The sequence below is a fragment of the Ischnura elegans genome, chromosome 5, assembly GCF_921293095.1.
Source record: "Ischnura elegans chromosome 5, ioIscEleg1.1, whole genome shotgun sequence".
Classification (NCBI taxonomy): domain Eukaryota; kingdom Metazoa; phylum Arthropoda; class Insecta; order Odonata; family Coenagrionidae; genus Ischnura; species Ischnura elegans.
In genome coordinates this window covers 25,166,513-25,178,809 of record NC_060250.1, presented here as the reverse complement: position 1 = coordinate 25,178,809, position 12,297 = coordinate 25,166,513, and the positions used below count along the sequence as shown (strand labels likewise).

The 12,297-nt window shown below is 39.1% G+C and overlaps 1 protein-coding gene across 3 annotated transcripts in view; it reads right to left on the bottom strand.

Annotated features, from left to right (window-relative positions):
• The window catches only part of LOC124158599, a 176,338-nt gene that overhangs the window by 82,925 nt on the left and 81,116 nt on the right, over positions 1-12,297 (bottom strand). For all 3 annotated transcript variants that reach the window (XM_046533758.1, XM_046533759.1, XM_046533760.1), the window contains exon 2: positions 6,972-7,080. The gene's annotated coding sequence lies outside the window, so the exon portion shown is untranslated. The remainder of the gene's footprint in view (positions 1-6,971; positions 7,081-12,297) is intronic.

The following is a 12,297-nucleotide window of genomic DNA, read 5'->3' as shown; positions in this document are numbered from 1 at the left end:
GACTATGACAAAAATTCTCATTCTTACCCCTTGGTAATATAAAAAAAAGTATTTCAAGGCACGGCAATGGATTACTAATTCCGAATGGCAAATACATAGGTTCACCTACGATAAAACTTATTCCTCTAACCCAGGCTCTAAAAGTCTAGGATATTTTCCAAGATTAATGAGATATCCCGAATAAATCTCTTAGTTTGAGGGATAAAACGAACGATCACCTGGTGACTATCGTAAAAATCTCTGCCATTTCAAGGGTGTCACACTGTGTCCTTGAGTCAGCTATGCTCGATGATGAAGTAAAGTTGGTTTGGAAGGAAATGAACGAGGAGGCGAGGGATGGCCGTGTTTGCAATGTTGACGCTCTTCCTCTCTTTTTGTCGTCTCATCTCATCGTAATTACTTATTAAGATGGAGAGGGATCCAATTTTATTAAGGGGTCTAATTTCAGTCAAGTCTTCCACGTCAAGCCGGAGTCTTTTATCTCGTCGTTGTCCTTTTTTTATCCTATTTGGAATGAAGGGTAAACCTTGACGTAACGAAGTTGGAGAGATGTGATTTTGAAATAGTTGAAGTTAATTTTTGAAAAAAAACCATCGACCGATTGTTGGAAATCCTATAATTTACATTTTAAAAATTCATCAAGTTTTCCACGCTAAGCCAGTTTATTCCTTCTCTACACGATCCATTTATTTCTATTGACACGAGGGGTCAGACCTGAGTATTGAGAAAATTAACCACGTACTTTTTGAAGGTAGTAGTTCTTAGTACCTTATATGAAATTACTTCTTGAAAGCAATAATTTAGATAAACATGGTAGTTTAAAGGAATTAGCTAGAAATATTTTTCAGCTGAAGGCGCTATCTTCTAAGAGTGCATTGGGCCGTCTATGCATATAATTTACTTTTCGGCATCGTACAATTCTGTAATTTTTGCAGCCATAAATGACTTCTCACTCACTCAAAATTCAAGTCTATTTTAGGTGAAGATAAATGACGGGATAGCTCACCCTAGTCTTAGCCACAGATAGTGAATTTCTCTCATTCTTGGTATAAGGGCCAGCTCCTTTCCTTGGGCATCTTGAACTGCGGGATTTATGTTGTGGGTATCCAAAGGCTTTGTCCGAGTTTGGAACATTGATTTGATAGATTGGAACCTTGGGTTCAGCTCATAGCCAAACGATATGAACACTGGGCAATACATTTTTCTTATACATGGTATACGTTAGACATGGTTATTAAGGATAGGTTTTTAATGTGTAGGCTGAGATAGGAGTAAAGTAATTACTCACTCGTAAATATTTTGCTATGAATCCTTTTTGAACTATATTATAATCCCTGCTTCCACACGAGGTATATCATTTGCTTCTCTCTAGTGTGATACAAAGTAATTAATTTTAAAGCTTTTTATAATACTCTTTTTGAATAAACTTGTGAATGAGAAATAGATGTTTCTATCATCAGATTAAATGAATATCGTTCCCTCGAGACCTATTCTGTTGATATTAATCTTATTTCTTTAATCAGGCAATGAATTCCTGTCATACCTTGGAATATACTGGATAATACTTTGCATACTCTTTGGATTTTATGTCGAAGTTTTGTCTTTCAAACGAACATAACTTTGACTTTCTCACTCTGCGATTCTTCCGTTTGCGTCAATGGACAGCCAGCATCAATGGACAGAGTAGGGATCAACGAGACAGTAGGACAAAATTATTGTATTTTGTCCATTGCTAGGATATCTCTGTCTAAAACACTGCATCATCTCTTGGAATTTCATTATATTGCTTTATTAAATCAGTATTTTTGCAAGTTCTTTTTTCAACCTTTCTATTCAGGTAGAACTCATTTGACGTGAAATACGAATGATATATTCCTTACCTCGAAAAAATTTTCCCCCTGGCCCGTCATCTCGAGAAAATTAATTTTTAAAATTTATTTTCAGCATATTCTGAGCTCTAGGTCACATCTATTGGTGACTCTGACCTTTTCCTAGAACAATTTCAGGGCAGTAAAAATTTAAAACCCCTACCTTCAGTAATTGTATTATGAGGATATCAAGTGAGGCTTTTCTCTATTTCCTTGTTGTAATAATAGGAGTCTGACCTTTCAGTGTAATGCCTTAGTTTTCCTTGTTGCTGCATATTTGTATCTTTCATGGGGTTTTCTGTGAAGTGTAAATTTGTGGCTATTTTATATCACCAGTGTTGAAAATTTATTGAGTTAACAGATGGATTTTTTTTATCTTATGGGGATTGTTTGTATTTATTTTATATTTTCTGTAAACTTTTGCAGGAATTTTTATTTCTATATTTTGCCCGCTTTTATGCATTTTTGTCACTGTATGGACACATTATTTCTTCTTTCGAAAGAGCGATTTGAAGGGGAAAATTGTATAAATATTTATTCAATGTATGCCTGTATACTAATGCTTGTCACTCAAAAACAGAACATTCTCCGGGGGACTTAATTCTCTAAGAATACCGACTGGTATGCTGTATTATGTTACGTAGAGGAACAAAGTTTATATTATGTTGTGTTGCGCTCTTGGTTGTGCCTTTTTCGCTGCAATTAACTTTTTAATTAGATGTGGGCGTTTCACCCTTTATCTGTCATTCGCTATGACTTATCAGCGTTAGTTAATTACCAGGAAGCTCTGTAAATTTGTGAAACATTTTCATCGAGGGAGACTTTCTAATTTTAAACACAGTGCTCTTCCTCGAAATCACCCCGCAAATTCCCAACGCAGTGCTACTTTTTGGCTTGATTTCCTCCTTTTCTTTCATAATGGTACCCTCATGATTTTGACGTGCGTTGAAGTGGGAATCTCTTCCATTTTCTCTCTGCTAATAATGAAAGATGCTCAACTCACCATGAGTATCTTCCCCATACATTTATTTCACTCGTTGATTTTCCTATCTACTTACTAATCAGCATTGACTAAGCACCACCATCACTTTCCTTAACACTCCTGGAAGAAAATTAGACATTTTCAGTCCATTTCAACTGCTATATTACCAACTACGTGCAATTTAAGCATCCCTCAAAAGCAGAATGCTCTTTACCTCGGTATTATGATCGCCAGCGGTGTGACCTTATCAAACCGGGTAGATAGTTATTTCGGCTATAAAGAAAGGTGAGCGATGACTTCATGGAGTGAACCGTTACTGCACTGTAAGGACGAAAATTTCATGGTAAAAAAACCCGGTTACTTTGAATTCGGCATTGCAGTTGTTGTCGGCAATCCGGGAGATCCTAGTTGATATTCTGGTCGATGCCCCATATGCAGTGAGCATATGGGATTCGGTGCATAAAGATTTAATCTGTGAACTTAATTAAATACAAAGGAAAGCTGCGTGATTCGTCAAACACTTACCCTAAAGAAGTACCGTACAATTGCCGCACGGAAAACGTTACATGGATTCGAAAAAGGCTACTCGGGCTTCCAACCGGGCGGTCTCCCTCCATTCTGCCGACGTTTCGGAACACGAGTCGGGTTCCATCCTCAGGGCTAATGGTGGTGGTGAAACGTCGTCAGAATCGAGGGTGACCACCCGGCTGGAAGCCCGATTAGCCTCTTTCCAATATATTCGCCGGGAAATCATCATATTTTACTTCGTTACATAGATGTTAAACGAATCAGTCTGGGAGCCGCTAGAGACTCGGAGGCTGCGCGTTATGTTCAGATTACACAAGAATTTGAGAAAATATATCTTTCAGAGCGACACGGAGAAAATCATATTAGAACTCCAGTTGAAGTTGTTCCATTTCTATTGACGTTTCGGCCACCGCCTCGTTATCTGTCGTCTGAATTGCTGAATGCCGTTCGCTGGAGTTGTGCGCTTATCTTCTCGTCGCGGCATCTCAGAAGGAAGACGAGAGGACATTATTTATTTCATTCCTGTGATTTTTTCGTTTTTATTGCTATCGAGAGGCATGGCAGACGCCAGGAATGGGCTTGCTCAGTGTATTTAGAATGGGTGACGTCACCGTCACCTGATTTGATCTTCAAACATGTGTAAAACAGAACTTTAGATATATGCGTACATCGTAAAAATAAATAAATTTCTCATTCATAGTCGTACACAGGGACGCAATAGAACCAATTGGGGAAGCGGGGTCATGACATACATCCGGGATGTATGGAATACTCCCCAGAACGTAGGGGCGTTCTCCCCTGTAAAATTATTTGCAAGGAGTGTTATGCTATAGTTACGATGAATACAACTCCTCGAACTATTCTCACGTTTGACTTGACTTTAGTTTATTTAACCTGGGTTGTGTGAGGCCAGGTGGCCCCATCTTCCCCCAACCCAAACGTTTGGGACTTGTAATCATGCATATGCTTATACAATCCCTTTACTACTTCACAAGGATACAAAAGCTATCAAACTGATAAAAATTAAAATCCACCCCTGTTCATAAAATGGGTTTCGTAAAATTTTGAAAAAAAAAGGAAGCCATGTTGCCGTATCTTGTTCAAATGAATGGTCAAATTTAGTGACTTCCGTCTCAATACCCATGCACGGAACTGTGGAATTGGTTATTCTTTTTCCGTGGCAGTCCAAGTGCTCTTCAGTGTCACAAGCGAATCGCTTTTCGTGGAATTCTAGGCGAACGTGTGCAGTGTATGGAGAATGGGGAACGTCACCTGCCTGATTTTATCTACAAAACTTTGTGAACAGAAGTTATAATATGCGCCTACATTATGAAAACAAATAAAAAATTCTGATTCATAAAAAGGGTTTTATGACTTTTTTAAAAAAAAGGTAGCTATGTCGCGGGACCTTGTCTAATTCAGTGGTCGCTTTTTCTCACCTTTTGCACATAGTGACTGCCCTCTCGGTACCCGCGTGCGGAAAGGTGAAATTGTGTATTCAAGAGCTCTTCATTGTCGACGGCGAATAGCTTTTCGCGGAATTCACAGCGAACGTTTCAGTGTATGGAGAATGGGGGAAGACACCTACCTGATTTGATCTTCAAAACTGTGTGAACAGGGGTGAACAGAACTTTAGACATGTGCCTACATTATGAAAACAAATAAAAAATTCTGGTTCATAAAATGAGTTTTATCACGTTAAAAAAACGTAGTCATGTCGCGGGACCTTGTCTAACTCAGTGGTCTCCTACTCCCATCTTTCCGCATGTAGTGACTGCCATCTCGGTACCCACGTGCGGAAAGGTGAAATTGTGTATTCTTTTTATGTGGCTGTGCAGTGTCGACAGCGAATCGCTTTTCGCGGAATTCTAGGCGACCTTGTGTAATGTATGGAGAATGGGGGATGGAGAATGTCGCCTACCTGATTTGATCTTCAAAACGGTGCGGAACAGAACTTTAGATATGCGCTTACATTATGAAAACAAATAAAAATTTCTGATTCATAAAATGGATTTTATCACGCTTTTAATGAAAGGTAGTTATGTCGCGGTAGTCTTAATAAAAGGTAGTCTTGTCTAATTCCGTGGTCTCCTACTGCCATCTTTCCGCACATAGTGACTGCCATCTCGGTACAGAAATGTGAAATTGTGTATTCTTTTTCTGTGGCAGTGAGAGCTCTTCGGTGTCGACAGCGAATTACTTTTCGCGGAAATCGCAGCGAACGTGTGCGAATGGATATTCGCCCTCTCTCCGCCGCCGCCACCCGAATGCGTCGTCCCTGGCCATCAGGGCCACGCCGCGATCCCTAAAAAAACATCGCTAATCGCACGCGTGCGTTCGCCCCCCTGGTCCTCGTAGCTCACTCGTTTGAGAGTGAAACACGCGTGAATAAACGGCGCGGAGATATTTATACTTCGCATTTCTCTATAAAAATGGGCCGTACCAGTTCTTTCGGATATTTTCCTGCCTGATAATTAATGATAACGTCTGTAATGATCACAGTTTTCCACAATTACGATAATTTTTATATATTTCGACAACACATATTTGAAAAAACTCATGCCCAAGCTGGATTCGAACGAGTGACCATCGGTTTGGAAGTTGAAGACTTAACCACCATTGGTTAACTTTCATTCCCAGCCTCGGTGGCGGCGATGGAAGAACAGTTGGATCTTTAAGAATGTGACCAAATACTTTTGTTTTAATTCACATGGATTGTCATGAGAAAACATTCCCTTGAACCGGGAATCGAACCACGGACCTTTGGCTTTCCGGACTTCGGATTCTGGATTTTTTTCTCTGGGCAGTTAATGAGAGTTAAACCGCCATTCACGCGGCAGGCTTGAGGTAAACCAAGCGAGGATATAGCGATGGAGAGGGGCTCACCTTTCGGAAGTGGTTTCTTGGAAGCACATATTCCCTCGCTTTGCCATCCTAGATGGACCGCAAAGGCCATCATACCTCATCATCTCTCATCAATCTCTCATGTTAATGCTCATGATAATCTCTCGGAGTTAAATTATACAAAAGAGCTCAAGGAGGTTGCGAATTCACCAAAAATTGAAGTAAGAACTAAAAAATCCAACTTGATTATAGCTCTAAAATGCTGGAAAAATACCTAATTAGATAGTAATAATCACTATGTTTTATCAATAAAATGATTACTACCCGTCTTTACAAGTTTTGAAATATTGAAAGATATGTGCAATTGAGAACAAACGCCATTGGCAGGATCAGCGAATCAGCGATGTACCCTGGCTAGAAAAGGAGGCGGGTGGAGGGGTGGCGATCGTATGATTTCGGACTTCTACATAAATCTCTGTCGCGTACGCGAAAGCCGAGAATCTCTCGTGTTTTATATTCTCTGAGGATGCTCCTCTCTTTCTGTGTTCATGGGATTGAGGCGTGGTGGATGGAAAAAATATTTTTCGTAAAGTTTCAAAAGTCTGAAGATACCTGCTAAAAGACTGAAGTAGCATCCAAATTATGAAAAAAATTCGGCTGTGATACTTTCAATACAGACTTAATAAATTCATATAAGTATTATCCTATACAAGATATTTCTTTGAAAGTGGCGTGCTTTAAATACTTACCAAATTGGATGGCCTCTGTCCTCCGGTGACCTCTGCCCTACTCCTGTGCCGAAGACGATGGCCGACTCGACGGCGCGCGCTCGGGAGAAGTGTCTCTTCACAGTCGGGCCTGTAAAGAAAGAGGACAATGGCATCAAAAGGAAAGAAACCCCCACGGTCATCTTTGTAGAATGGAATAATAGTCTTCAGACAATCATGTATCCTTCCAGGAGGATCTATTTTCCCCCTAGAGGAGGAATCACACCCGCTGAAGAAGTGGTATGTTGTCTTTTTTGACGCAGTATTTACTCGTTTAGAACTTTGTCTATCATCTGGAAACTTTGTGAATGCTTAGAGAAATCCATTTCAACATTTGCCTGGATCTCAAGTTGGAGCTGTGCGCAATCCGCCGCGGCGCCACCACCAATTCAGCCGAAAATAATATGTAGGGTGTTTCGGGAGGAATCTGCAATACTTCTGGAGGTGACCGGGGAGACAATTTGAAGCATTTTTTGCCCAACTCCTTAGTTACTAAGCTATGGTAACGCAATCTCACGTATTTTGAGATTAATTGTTTTTGACAATTACAATCGCACAGTTTCATCCAACCTGAATAATTTCATGCCCTATTAATTCAGGTTTTTGAGTATAATGTCGAGAAGGTTGAATGCCCAATGAAAACCGTTTTCATGGCAACTGAAAATTGCATTAAAATATTTGCGTTGCCATGGCTAACGAAGGAGTTGCGACCCCATGCTTATGGAAAAAAAATGCTTAAATTTCTCTACTACCACCTATATAAGTATTGCAGATGCTTCCCGAAACACCATGTAAGTATCTCCCGGAATGTAGGTACTCTGTACTAAAATACATACTCTATGTATCTTATCTCTGCACCTCTTCTTCCTTCTCAATTATCAATCTTTAATGACTCACTCGGTTCGCAGATACCATCGGCGTGGGATACGGCTGTAAAAATCATTCCGGATACCACCGCCGTCGAATTTTTACGGTCGGCGCCCTTACCAATATCAAATACGAAAATTTTACCGCCGAGAAAATTCCGTGTTGATAATTTCATTTTTAAGATACATAAAATTATCAACCAAGGTCTACTTCAAATGTCCTGAAAATTCAAAGTACGTTTTTAGCGTTATGTAATACGCCACGAAAGAAATAGTGAGTGATAAAGTAATGCGTTCTCTACCACTATCATTGGATCCCCATTAAAGTATCACAATAAATCTACTAAAGGGTTTATTGTGTCTATATGAGGCAATTAAATGCATTCCTTCACTCGTTGTTAAAAATGAAGGTCGGTTTGAATGGGAGAGAGTGCAGCTCAGCTTAGATCAAGGTAATGGCGTCTGAACTTCTCCTATTCAGGGTCGGGGCAGTTTATTCTCCTGGGACTCATCAGTTTGCGATAATTTTGGTAAGTTAGGAAAAATTGCATACTTCTATTTCTACAACTTAACCTTCAATCATCTACTAGTTTCGATATACCATATCATTTTCAAGACTAGAGGCTACTATTTGACAGGTCTTAAAAGTGATAAAGTGTATCAAAACTAGATGTAGATTAAAGGCACAGTTGTAGAAAGCAAAGTTTTTTATTTTTCCTAACTTAAAATGAAATCTATAAGGTCAAGGACTCAAAAATTCAATGCATAATGTTTGTTTTAGGGGTGGCCGATGACTTTTCCCGGAAATTAAAGCCTAGACACTTTGGTCAATCACGAAATGTTAGATCTAGGACTTGGCCACCACGCTTTCCTCAAATACTGGACATCGCTTTTTTTTCGTAAGGTTTCAAAATTATTACTAATTTAAAGTCAGTGGATACTTTAAGGCTGTATTAATATCGAAAACATGAAAATTGTTTGGCAGTCGTACTTTATTACATGTAGACTTATTATAATCATAACTGCATTCTTCTTTATCTGTCATTTTTGTGGAAGTAGCGTGCTATGAGGTCGATTCGTTTACTGCTTAAATTTTATGAAAGGTTTGTAGCTCGACTTTTAACAATATCAAATTTCAAAGATATGTCAGCGTCATTCTTTGAAGATGGCGTTTATGCCACTGTTAGTATCTCTCCTCATAATAAATCCACGATCGCATTAAGCACCATGCAGTTTCATGTCAGCTTGTGTAAAGATAATGTTGAAGGGAGGAATTTGCTTTCATATTTAGTTAAGGACTATGTTTCCATTGTCAGATTGAATGTGCTGGAATAGGCAATTATTAAGTTTTTCGGTGATCGCTTTATAATTTGGAATCCTTTTTAATTTTTATGATTGCCGCAGAGAAATAATTAATGAAATTTTTTTTTAATTAGTGAAAAGATGAAGATAATCTATTTCTTTAAAAATTTGTCTTTCCATTAAGGTTTCCAAGGAACTGCAACCGAGGGATGATGAAACAATTGTTTCCAAACACGTCAAGCATTTTAAGAGCAGTTGTGATTCAAGAGCAAAAATAAAATTTAACTGTTCTAGGAATAAAGAATTTATGTAAGGATGAACCCAAAATCAAAACATTGGGTAATTGTCTGCCGATAATGGCCAATTTAGGTTCCTTTTTTCCATACCAAAGGAATACTCTCGCGAATATATGAAACATAAAAAATATTAATGCCTATGCAATAACTGTTTAATGGAATCTTTTATCTTAAATCTATTTTAAAGTCATAAAAAGCATGGCAATTGAGGCAAAATTTATCCTTCTCATAAATGGATCAGGGTCCGTATGTTTGGAATGCCTTTGCTCGACTTTCCGGCAAAGTAATTTGATGGTTTTAAATGGTTTCAGAGAAGATTAATTTTTGACAGCGTTGCGTGTCTGCCTTGCGGCATTCCATGTTACATATCCAAATATATAATGTCAGGAAATAATGTAGTGTTAGTGACTTGTAGAATTTGGTATTTTTGATATCGCATGGAAACGCCTGCTATTTAATCTACCCTTGACTAATGATTAATGGAGTGCTTTCTTTCGGAAACTCCACTTTCCACTGCTGGGACAGGAAAATTCGACATTATTATTTTATCTACTAATTAATTAATGGATTGTAATTGAAAACAAACACAATATTAATTTTCACCTGTTTCTCTTTCCTCAGAAGTCTGACAGAAGCATTTCTGAATCAGAATTAAGTTAATTTGAACGCATTAATGTAATTTAGTCAACAGCAACTGAGTAAACCACGAAAGATTGCCGATGGGAATAGATATCTTGGGTAATGGAAAAACGGTTGTACATTGTTTTTGAGCAGTGAAAATTTTTATACTTAATCAAGGTGAAAAGCTATTTTATTCCGAGAATGTTTGTAGAAAATACAATTTCCAAATTATTGTTTAAGGTGTCTTTTAAATAGGTTCACAACTAGGCTTTAATATCACTCTACCGAAGCTACGACCTTGCATCATATATGTGGCCCTAATGCAGCTTTGCATATTCTAGAATTCTCTTCTCTACACACTTCATCTACATCTACATAATACCCCGCAAGCCGCCTAAAAGACGTGCGGCAGTGGGTGTTAGGACACCAGCCGTCTACGCATAAAAAATGAAGTGCCCTACGAAGTTGGGACTAGCATTTATTTAAGTCCTTTATGGCTCGGGGGAAAAACGAATTCCCATATCTATCCGTTCGGCAAAACATCTCTCTTAATTTATCGCTTCTATCAGACCTGGAAATATAGAGTGGCTCTAATATCATGTTCTCTTGTATATGAAAACGCACTCGGCAGTAAGGGTATTAGTTGGAAATATCGTAGGCAGAGAAAACTTTGATGAATGTGAAAAGAGTTGACAAGAGGAGAATTGCGTGCTGTGTTGGGGTGTGGAAAAAAGACTGTCGAGAAAGAGATATGAAGAAAGGAGAGAGGGAGTCTGTGAGGCGTCATAGAGGATGCACAATAGGCCGGCCCTCTTTTTTCAGAATTGAGAAAAGTTTTGTTTTCCTAGTCTGAAAATGGTGCAAATGAGGTTAATATTCACGTGTTAAAATTTGATTACTTTAAAATAACGGGAACCCTTGAACCTTCTAATTTCTAATTGAAGTCTTCTAATTAAACTGATTCCTGGATATTATAAGCAAAAAGGAAGACAACACTCTCATAAACGAGTATCTTTACCCATCCCTTTCCCGTATTTTGGCTTCCGGTTCAAAATTCGTCTCTTCTTCCGTTACGTAACTAAGGTTACAATGATAGGATAAACAGATAATAATACACACATAATGATGATTATTCATCGAAACTCGGGTCGCTTTATTTAGAAAAAGAAGTGGTATACGTGATAGTTATCCAACCAAGAAACCAAAAAATGCTATGAAACTTAAATTATGTGAGCATACACGAACTGAGTAAAATTCAATGTTTTGCCTTCATAGTAAGCGAACCTCAACTGTTAGACTGTTTGTAATAATGCTGTCGTATCTCACCACAACATGCTAGAGGGTGGATAGCCGCTATCCCTGGAGGGGGGTTGGCGAGGTGGCTATCCTTACGGAGGTTCAAAACAAGGATTAAGGAATCCTTGGGGTGACAGGAGCCGGTGGTCGCCGAGGACACGGTCTGGAAGGAATTTTCCGGGGAATTCTCATTTTGTGGGATACCGTGGTAATTTATGTACGCTTTGGGCAGGTGGTGGGTGTGGGAGGATGGGAGAGTGTAGCTTGCGAAGGGAGGGAGGAGAGAAGGGGTTGAGTTTTGCTGGAATAACTTTTAATCTTTTATCGAGATAGGAATCGATTTGAAGGAGCCGAAATGCCACGCAAGGCCTTCCACCTCTGCTCTTTTCCCCCCTCTCATGATACTCCCGCTGTTTCCTGCTCTGAAGTCTCCGACAAATCCTTGAGAGGGCCTCCCCTACACACTGCGACTCGCAACGTCACGCATGCCTCATTTGTATCAGTAGCCATTTGCATTCAGTGTTAATCTAAATAAAAATACATGAACCATGTAACCTAAGATGTTATTTATCAAGACTGCTATTGCATTAATCATGAAAATCTATTCGAAATAGGGCCCCCGCGCACTGGCAACTTTTATAAAGCAACTATTTAGTTGCTTAGAGGAAGGTCCAATGAAACACATGGCATTGAATGTGGCCTCGCGCACGGGCGACTTTTTAATTGCCGCAACTAAATAATTGTGTCCGGACCTATTGATGTCCGTTGCCGGTAGGAATAGACCACGTGGGTTTTTAGCAACTAAATAGTTGCTTTGAAAAAGTTGACAGTGCGCGGGGGGCCTAAATTGAATAAACCGATCGACTAAGTGCCGGAAGGGCAACAATTAACTTTATTGGTTTCCAGTCAGAGTCAACACAAAAACGA